Source organism: Bactrocera oleae, chromosome 4, assembly GCF_042242935.1.
Source record: "Bactrocera oleae isolate idBacOlea1 chromosome 4, idBacOlea1, whole genome shotgun sequence".
Taxonomy (NCBI): Eukaryota; Metazoa; Arthropoda; class Insecta; order Diptera; family Tephritidae; genus Bactrocera; species Bactrocera oleae.
In genome coordinates, this window is record NC_091538.1 from 21,855,032 (window position 1) to 21,865,945 (window position 10,914).

At 36.8% G+C, this 10,914-nt stretch overlaps 2 long non-coding RNA genes across 3 annotated transcripts; one reads left to right on the forward strand and one right to left on the reverse strand.

Annotated features, from left to right (window-relative positions):
* Positions 1–7,247: 7,247 nt before the first annotated feature.
* LOC138856906 (uncharacterized) lies at positions 7,248–8,792 on the reverse strand. Its single transcript, XR_011395877.1, has 2 exons — positions 8,413–8,792; positions 7,248–8,163 (listed from the first exon to the last, which is right to left on the reverse strand). It is a non-coding gene; the product is annotated as an uncharacterized lncRNA (long non-coding RNA).
* Positions 8,793–9,191: 399 nt separating this feature from the next.
* On the forward strand, positions 9,192–10,704 carry LOC106619384 (uncharacterized). Of its 2 annotated transcripts, XR_001330794.3 has the most exons (4): positions 9,201–9,339; positions 9,474–9,562; positions 9,647–9,737; positions 9,795–10,704. It is a non-coding gene; the product is annotated as an uncharacterized lncRNA (long non-coding RNA). The 2 variants fall into 2 exon arrangements; XR_004977805.2 differs by having other exon boundaries at positions 9,192–9,339; positions 9,474–9,737.
* Positions 10,705–10,914: the final 210 nt, after the last annotated feature.

The window sequence follows — 10,914 nt, forward strand, 5'->3', positions numbered from 1 at the left end:
ACTCTCGCAACTTAAAGGATCCAAGCCGGGGAAATACCTTCGGGTGTTGCCAAAACTTCATATTACAAAATGTAGCGAAAGGACTGTTGTTGTTGTTGTTGTAACGGTTATCTAGTCCCCCCTTAGGGGACAAGTTATAGTTTGGTTGTCGTCGAGGTCATCTAACGGGAGGCCCAGAAACGAGCTGTTTCGACGGGGTCGGACCATAGAGAAATGGGTGTTAGTGTCATGCGGAGACTCATTGCATGCAGGACATATATTTGGAATGTCGGGGTCTATTCTAGATAAGTAGGAGTTTGTTCAAGTTGCGCTAGGGCCTGGTTTCGCGAGGCAACTCGAGCTCTACGTCTGCTATGTGTGGTGGTTTGACTCCTTGTACGCCATTCACTGAAGGTGTTGATGGCTCCACTGTTAATGGCGGTCAGTGCTTGTCTAAAGTTCGTTGCGTACGAAGTCCCATCCCAGCAGAAACTGCTTGGAGAGGAGATCGTAATGTTCCTTAACCGGAAGCATACGGGCCTCACTATGCAGGTGTTCTATTGGGGGCATCAAGAGGCATTCCGTGATAGTATAGATAGATAGTAGAGTGCAGTATTTTGACAAGTCTGAAGCTTCTTCGTCTGCGTTGCACTACACCCAGGCGACCATATTGGAGAAGCATAGTTCAGGACCAGCGGGTCGATTGCCTTGTATGCCGCCAGCAACGTTTCTTTGGCTTTTCCCTTAGAGCTGCCGGCAAGCGATTTGAGGATTTTTTTGCGGCTCTGTACTTTGGCAGTTATCGCGGTCGTAAAAGGAGTGAAGGAGCACAGACTGTTTAATGTAACGCCTAAAGTTTTAGGCTAAATGACTGTCGGAATTCTAATGCCATCGACTGATATGTCTAGATCCAGTCTGTACGCCTTCGTCCAGTTTGTAAAAATGGTTGCTGTGGATTTAGTCGGGGAGAGTGTCAGGCTCATTGCAGGGAAAAAGCGAGAAAGGTCGGAAAGATAGCCGTTTACTTTCGAGCACATCGTGCAGTCATAAGCGTACAAGGTCACAGAAATTCCTTCTGGTGGTTGGGGGAGTTTCAAGATGTAGAAATTAAACAGTACAGTTTTGTCAAGTCCAACGCGACGAGGCTCAATCTCTCTCAGGGTGGCTTCTGGTTTAGGCCATAAACTATCTGGGCGTTTATGACACTAAGTGCTATGGTGGTGCTGTGCACTTTTCGGAAGCCATGCTGATGGTCTGCTAGACTCAGGTGGTCAGTGAATGTCGGGAGTAGCAAGGCCTCACGTGTCTTTATTACTAGGGAAAGAAAAGTTATCGAAAGATAAGACTCCCCTTTGCTGGAGGGTTTTTCACGTTTTAATAGTGGTATTTGAAGAGTGGTCATTGACAAGTTGAGGACCTTGGTGAGGTGGCTTACTCACGTCGAGCCTAGGTATTTTAGTATCAGCATGCTTATTCCGTCAGGGCCAATGGATTTGGATGATTTGGCCTTGTTGATGGCACTCTGAATCTCCCCATCGGTGAAAGTAAGTGGGGCGCAGTGTTTTGGCATTTTGCGCAGCCGTCGGATAATACATCGTTTGCCCTTGTCGGTCAAAGAGTGCAGTGTAAACTGCCGGCTAAAATAGCTCGCGCACTTCTTCGGCTCCGAGGAGGCATGGCCATCGAATTGAATTTCAACCTGGTCGTCATGTTTCCTCGGATTAGATAAGGCCTTGACAGTAGTCCGAAGCTTACTCACACCGGTGGAGAGATTGCAGGACTTTGGATGCTCTATCCATTTTATCCACTTATGCTGATTTACATTTTCCGTATCTCCAAATTGAGATCCCTTGTTCGGGGATCACAGGGATCGGCATGGCGTAAGGTGTCGCACTCGTTTGCTAATACAGCTTCTTCGGCTGGGAAATCAGGACAGAGTTCCGCGAGTCTTCCAGCCCGTATGAAGCGAGCAGTAGCAGCAGTGATAACCTTGCGGAATTGACGCTCGTCAACGATGACGGCCGTAGGAATGGGTAGTGCGTTGAAGGTGCTCTCGGTAAATTCTGTGAAGTCGACCCAGTCAGCTTTGTAAATGTGCAGAAATAAAGTCGGGAGGTTTCTCTACCGAGCGTAGATGGTCTGAAGCGAGAGTTAGCATATATCGCCAAGTTATGCTATTTATCAGACCACCGGAAGCGATGGTAATATCTGGCGATTTATTACAGATGTCCATAGTTCTGGTGAGGGCTTTGTCATTCATTGTGTCAGACTGGGCGTCATGCTGCCTGTGTGAGCTCCTTTGGGCCGCGAACATGGTGCAGGTTGCACAGCCGTTGAGGCAGGTGTCGCAGTAGTGCAGCATGGGGCCACGTTACTCGTGGTCCACTCCCTATGGATCTTTCTTAAGGCCTGAGCAGGTCTTAAGATGGCTCCATCCATTGCATGTGTTGCGTCTAACCGAGGTGGAGTTTGGATGGAGCCTTTTAGTGCAAATGCAGCAGAAGAATTCCTCGGGGCCCGGGTTAGACTTGATGCCAGCACGGGTCAGAAGGATACGGAGCAACCCTGCTACTAGGCGTTGCTCTAATGACGACAAACTTAAACTAATACTTACCATTCCAAACAGGGTTAGAACGCCGAAATAACAGCCCTTGACCGGATCAAATCCGGGTCGATTCCGCTAACGTAGAACCGGCTGTTGTGGGAATTATAGCGAAAGGGCTCAATTTCATTGTTTGGCGAAATCGTGAATGAATTAAAATATTGGCTATTTTATATTGAAGGTCATAGACTCACTTATTTTATTTCATGCTGAAATGAGATCTATCTGAAATAAATTCATCTGAAGAGGTTAAATTGAAGATATTGAGTTAATGTGGAAAACGTTAACTAAAACATTGGAATTCATTATATTACGGAGATAATCAATTAGATCGATTTCAATCAGTGTTAAGCCTCATAATTTTTAAGAATCCTTGTCCACTTAATTCCGTTGAAATATCACACAATTTAAAAAACCTAACCGGTTTAAATTCAAGTGGAAAGTCGGAAATCATTATATTCGGGCAAAGAAAGGTCTGGACTGATTGCATTAAGTTTTGATTGCTAGGTACTTGAAAACATACAAATGAAAAATAAAATACAAGCAATTTTATAAATAAATCATACACTGATCAACATCTTTGGCAAAAGGTTTGTTAGAATAAAATATAATAAAATCATTATATGGAATACGCCAACTTCGTAGACTAAATTCACATATTTTCGCATTAGACTATAGTAAATCCCATATTATACGCTCAATTAATTTTGCTAACGATTTACATATACTGTATAAAGCCAACTAAAAGTTCGAAAATCTTTATATTAGGTAGTATATGGGTGATAAGGGAAGTATAGATTCTATCAACCCCTTTTTACATATAGGCATACTGTTATCAGAACAGAAATCTGTAATTTTCAAATTATTTAGCTCATCTCTGCGACTGTACTATATTCCAGTTGAGTATCTTAATTTGGAGCTTAGTTATAGCTTTTTATAAGTTTTCGCATAATTACATATTGTTGGCTTGGCAATGATCCGATTACGCTCATACCGTCCTCAGCAATTCGACCAAAAACACGTGTACGAAGTTTCATGACGACATGAAATATTTTACTCAAGTTACAGCTTGCACAGACAGAGACGGACGAATGGACAGACAGGTGAAAAAAACAACCGTTAAACCCAATTTCTGCAATTAAATACCTTAAACATCTGTATTATTCTTAAAACTTTTCAATAACTTAATTATTTTATTGGTTTGGATTTATTAATTGAAGAACTGGATTTTGTATTGTTACCAGTTTGCTTAAGTGCTCTTTTCCATTTGCGTAACAAAGTGGGTATAACACCTGAGTATTGTAGTCGAGAGTCTCATGAGGCAGTCTAGGCATTCCATTAGCTTTTCCAGTTGCATATTTCTCCACAGTTCTCCAGGCACTTTTACCGTTTTATGTTCTTACTATAACCACCTGACAGCAAACTAAATTTAACTTTGTCGAGGCTGCGGCTAAAGGCAATTGAATTTCTATTTGTTTTTCTCTTTGTGTCACAAATTAGTACACGATGGTTTTGCGAGAAATTGATAGAATCACTACATGCATTACTACTAATGCAAATCTATACAATATGTGCATAAGTACATAAGCCATATTCACGACTGTAATCGAATGTACTACATAAACTAATTTGCAAATATCCTGACAGTGGATCAAAAAAAGAATAGTTAACTATATTTCATGCCAAAAAAATATTATTTTTATCATCAAGTTAATTTATTATTCCTCAATACATTTGCTCCAAAAAATGGTATATTAATTTTTCTCCAATTCAATGACAATTCCCAGAATATCATAAAGCTCCGAATATACTCCGTAAGAAGTAAAAACAACAAACATTAGTATATCAGATGTTTCTTAAATGCGGACTTTGGAATGTAATCTGTGTTTCCCATACTGCCGGGCCTTTTAACCTCTTTGACAGAAAATTGGTTGCTTTCTCAACTACTTTTGAAGAAATGTTGATACCAAGAAATCTCTTGACGATTGTTTTCCGGGCTTTGTGTGAGGCGAATTCCGTATAGACCATAGGAGCCCCGAAGACGATGAATGAGGCGATTTCGGAGCAAAAGACCCATTTTACTTTAAAATTGGAATGTAAAAGTTGCCCTCGATAAAATCAATGTTTATTTATAGACTATATGTTTATAATAGAAATGTTTTTTTCACAACTTAACAACGTAGATATATTTTACCGATAAGTTTATTTCTCTTCAAATTACACTAAAGCAATTTCAAAATAGCTCTAGTTCGTGTACCATTAGTGTACCACTCTTTCGACTAAGCTTTCCAAAATTTATGCCACAAGTGCGTTATGACATTGTTGCACATGGTGTGGGTGTTTTGCGTAAATGAGTTTATGCGGTCTGGCAATTCAGTCAATACCTGTAACTGACATTGATTGCCTTTGATTTTGTGCAGTGCACAGTTTTCAATTTTTGTCATTGAACCCAATGGAAATTGTGCGCAATTTCAGATTTCTGTCAAATGCCAGCATTTCACCAGTAAAATACCTGTGGGACCTTTATACAAAGCTATCGAAGCAGTAAAAAACTGAATGTCAGCTACATTCTCCATTTTGTAAAGACCTACTATGTGCATAATGTTACATTAACATTCAAATTAATCAATAGGTTATTCAAATACATGCATATATTGGAAGATATACATAAGAATATATATATTGTATATAGCTAGGTTGATAGCTAACAAAACTTCAATGTATATAAAATATGCTGGAAATTTCGAAGTGTTAAATTTTGCAATTATGAATTTTAGCAATTATTATCCACGTAGCTAGGTGACAATGGAATTGCCACCGTCACTTTTAAAACAAACAAAAAAGTATTTCGAGCACTGCAAAATATTTTCGATGTTCCTATAATCCCCAAGACCTCTGTTTTAAGAATTCTTTTTATTTCACAAACCTTTTGGAAAAAATACCAAAACCAGAGAAATATAGTCAGGGGCAAACGTCATATTCGACATAAGGTTTGGTAACGAATATTATTATATGTACATAGTATATGGAAGTTGGGGTGATTCTGGACCAATTTTACATATTTTATTGACCAATATACACGTTATAAATCCAACTGGAAGTTTAAAAATCTTTTTTTAGGTTTATGGGGATCTTATCTATGCACTACTACATATTATTAACAAAAAAATATGATCTATGAGTTTTATTAAGGCGCCTCACATACCATCACCAATATATACGGCATAAAATCAACCGGATGTTTTAAAATCATGCATTATTTAGGGCGCTGATAACGGCATTGTTTTGATCCGTGTGCTCTTAAACACCGTGGCTAGTTAACCTGTTTTTTTTTATACTCTTGCTACAGAGTAAAATAGTTTTGCTTTCTAATGGTTGTTTGTATCACTTAAAACTAATCGAGATAGATATAGGGTTATGTATATATAAAATATTAATATGACGAGGCGAGTTGAAATCCGGATGTTTGTCCGTCCGTCCGTATGTCTGTGCAGCTGCAACTTAAGTAAAAATTAAGATATCTTAGTGAAACTTGGTACACATGTTCCTTTGCAAAAAAGTATGTTCGGTATCAAAATTGGACGGAGGGATGGTACCGCCTACTTTTAGGTAAAATCTTATATCTCGGGACTTGCTCGACCGATTTCAACCAACTTCATAACATAACATTCATACAATATTCCCATGTTTTAGTGCGAATGGAAGAAATCAGATCACAACCACGCCTAATTCCCATGTAACACAATTTTAAATTCTATTTGTTGACTCGGGTCAATATTTCCATTAGCCCCCATATACCTTATCGAAATATGGTATTTTCGAACTTCTGGTTTACTTTATACCGCATATGTCGGCCAATATGCGAGTTATCTCAATGAAAATGAAAGAGCGTGTTTTGTACCTAAAATTGCATATCTTGTCTTATATAACTAGCCACAGAATTTTCTAACATCGGGTGGATTTTACTCCATATATGTTTGTGGCGGTATGTAAGGAACTTTAATGAAACTCAGGGAGCATTTTATTCTGTTAATAATATGTTGTGTTGCCAAAAATAGATATATTCGGGTCAATACTACCCCCATCTCTCATATACCTAACATAAGATTTTCAAACTTTCAGTTGGCCTTATGTCATATCTATAATATCAGTCTATATGTAAGATATCTTAGCAAAATTAACTGATTAATATTGGATATACTATAGTTTAATGCCGAAAATATGTGAATTTAGTCCACGAATTACCCCAACTCCCAAATACTACATATATTGATTTTCGTTATTCTAACAAACCTTTACCGAACATGTTGTTCAAAGTGTGAGTTATATATTTATAAAATTGTTTGAAAATATGATCGTAAGTATACCTCAGCAATGTCAAAATTAACTCAGTTAGCCCATCCCTTTCTCTGTCCTCAATATAGCCTATATAATAATTTTCGACTTTCCACCTGACAAAATGTTTGCTTCTTTAATAAAATTAAATGAACAAATTTCCTTAAAAATTTTAAAAGAATATGAATAAAATTTTGTTTACTAATAATTCACGCTCACGGCTTTAAAAAAACTTAGTCGGAGCCAGAAGTATCGTGAGGACAATTGCATGAGCGGTCATTTTCACCTGAATGTAACAGCTCAGAGAATATTAACAATTAACAGTTCCACCTTTTCTTACAATTTAATATTTATTTTTGCAAATTTTGATAATGTCGTAAATTTGGATGAGATTCCATTGTATGTTAGTCAATCTAAAAAATTTTCGGGTGTGATGCTGTCGGAAGTAACGAAAATCTTTTGTGCGCGCCTCTAGAGACTCCTCTAATATCATCCCAATTGAAAGTCATAGATTTTCTATTATATCTGCTACATGAATTAAAATTTCACGGACAGGTGGAGGCATACAGGACCAGTGCTAACAGTCTCTAGATTTCCATGTGTAAGTGCGAAAAGCTTCCGTATTGACTGGATATCTACAGGCCCATAGTGCGCAAAATTACGCTAAACCTTCAAATCAAATTGACGTCTACGTCAGTTGCTACGGAAACCATTGTGGGGTTAGGAAATAGGAACTTCAGTATCACATTCGACAATTTTTAAAATTTTTGATGACACTTCTGGATTAGAACCAACCATCGAAACGAATTGCGAAGCACTACTATTTCCCTTGTTGTATAGACTAACGCTGGCGGCCACCATCAACTCTTTACATGCATTTACATCAACAATTGCGCCAACCTTTTGTACTTCAGTGTCCGTCTTGCATCTGCTCCATAAATTAAACTGGACGTCCAGGTGACATATTTACTTTTGGGTCAGAGAGTATAAAAGTTCCTTCCAACCACTCCTTTTTTTTGCTCATCAAATACTGCTAATATTCCATGGCTAGTTCTCCATTTTTCTACCAGTTTGCTCACAAAATTTCGTAATTGCTTTTTTATTTTATTGATTTCATCGGTTTTGATATTAACCTTCACCAATAATTTCATTCAAAACATAGTTTTTAACTGCGGAAAACTTCTTTGTTTGTACTATTTCATTGCGCCAGATTAAAAACAGGGTGCGTTTTGAGCATGAAATTTTAACTAAAAAGAGCAAAATCTTTAAATCTTCGAAAAACTAGAAGACAATTTTACATATTCAACAGTCATAATAGAGAATATAAACAAAACAAACAATCACTAACGCGAATCCGCACGAATTAGCTTAACCGCCATGGAAGACCGGCGAACACAAAATATTGCACATTATCTAAAAGATTGACTTTACGGCCGAATCAACATGACCACAAATACGCAAAATGCACAGGAACAGTTTATTACGAAAATACATACCTGCTTCTTTCAATTAAAACACTAATATCACCAAAAATTTAACATAGTTATATATTTTCCAAATATTCACTTGTTTCCGAAAAAAGGCGGGAAAATGTATGCATACACTTGTCGCGCCATACGTCAACTTTGAAAGCTTGCAGCTGTGCGAATATAAAGAAAAAACAAAACAAAAATTGTTAAGAGTTGGAGTAATGTATTGTCCATCGAATATTAAAAAAAAGAAAACGCAATTTAAAAATTGAAAATTTTAATTAATCCATGCCAGATTGGTCATTTCGTCCACTGTGCGTAGTTGAGAATAGTAAATGAACATATGTTAAAGTGGTTTGAAGTCAAAACTAGATGAAAACAGTTTTTTCACTTTACCAATATTTTGAATAAATTCACTTTGATTGACCTTAGACGGCATATAATGGTGTAAATGCGAAATATCTCCATAAAATGGAAGCAGAATATTTGGACAGCACTAATAAGATGAATTTGAAAACTTAGTATATGATAATTTTTTACACCTCAAAACTATACCCGGACTTGGTGATTCTCTTATCCTTAGTATTTTTTTTTTTTTTTGGAACAATTTCATTTGATCTTCCATTAAAAGCATTCTTTGTGGCATTCACTACCTTAGGGCTAAGTTATCCATTTTTGATAATTCCCTTCCCATATTCGATTAAAGCATTCCCTACCCAGAGATTTATAATAGAAAAGTATGGTATTTGTCGTTGACGGGAGAGGAAAACACAACAACATTACTCGTAACGAAATCATTCAGTCTGCATTTCCCTTTGTCCTAGTTGAAATTTCTGCTCTTGGCAGCATTTGTTCTTCGCTTTCATTGCGTAGCATTGCTGAATCAGCAATGTTGTCAGCTGTTCTTGTTGTTGAAGCTGTTGCTCCCGCTGCTGCTGTCATTCTTGAGCTTGAGTAATTAAATAATTTCATTTCACATCATTGAAAATGTGAAAAAGCTGGGCATTGAAAATATTCTCACTGTTCTTGCTGTTGTTGTGCCGCTGTTGGCGTTGTTAATCATGTTGTTATTTTTGTTATTGTTGCAGATGTTGGGGTGCTGATCGCTGTCAGCTGCAATGACAGGTTGGTTTCGCCACCGCTGTTCTCTGTAGAGCGGCGAACACAGGAAAAGCAAGTAAAAAATCAGTTGTGCAATTTTCTCTGCTGCTGGTGTTGCTGATTACAATTTGGCTTTGCTTTTCGTGTTTTACTATTTCAGCATCCACAGTGCCACCTGAAAATCAATACCACAAATGGCTCGCGTTACTAGCTGTCAAAGAGCAAATGCCTGCCTTGATGTAGTAACAACCGTTAGTTTGAAACTGCATTTGTGTATAATAAATATACTGATTACAGATTCCTTTTAGTGTTTCGTGGAATTATCCAACTAAAAAACTTCTATGCTACTAACGGTATCTGCCTTTGATAGTTCGACATCTTTATGCAACGCTCTTAAACCTCTATGTTTATTGTGAAGAAATCAACAAAGCTGTCTTATTCAATCATTAAAACAACTCATATAAATAAGCTACTCAGTAAATAATATTTTTTGACCCAATGTGACTAAAAATAATTTTTCAACAAGTTGGGTGTTGTTGGTCGAGCACAAGAATCGATACTTTCAATTTAAAAAGATTTTAATTTAAAAGATTAATAATTTTTACAATTAATAAATTTATTTATATAATCGCAATGCCATGAACGGGTAATTCAAATTTATTAAATAATAAAACACACTATTTACAACGCTGTTTTTCTTACTCTTAGTTCTAGTGCGATTATAATTAGCAACAGTTAAATCGATTTTATGTGTTTTATTCAAATGTTTAATCGCACTGTTATTATATTTCAACTGTTTTGCACATTTTTTACACTGGATATTAGATGCATTGTTTACTGTTTTAAAATAAATCCACACGTCGCTAAGCGCCATTTTAATAAATATATTGAAAAAACTAATATTTAGTTGTAAATATATAAATAATAAGTACTGGAAATAAATATATTTATATATATTTGTATATATTTTATAAGAAAAATCGATTTTCGAGTAGAATTACAATCGAGTTTGACATCCCTAATTCAGCCTCCAAGACGAGACTTCCTATTACGGACTGACGGAAAGATTTCAAAACAAATGTTATTACCAAAATGCCACTTACCATAAACTAGCTCTAAGGGATATGTCAAATTCTTGGTGCAAATTAGAATTCGGAAAGACACTTCAATAAATTTTAAAAAGGTTGATTCAAGGCCGGTTTAAATGTGAACACAATTTCGTCAGCTTTTTCATAAGACTACTAAATGTTGCTACAGTGATAAATGTTCAGTAAGTGTCTAAGATATAAATATCTTTAAAAAATGCGTGTCGCTTTAAGTATGTTCATCTGAAATATGTGTATTAAATCACTGCCCTCAAAAACACTACTAGACCAGTGCAGAAACCTTTGAAAGAAATTCTACTATGAAGTTGAAACCCATTGGAAA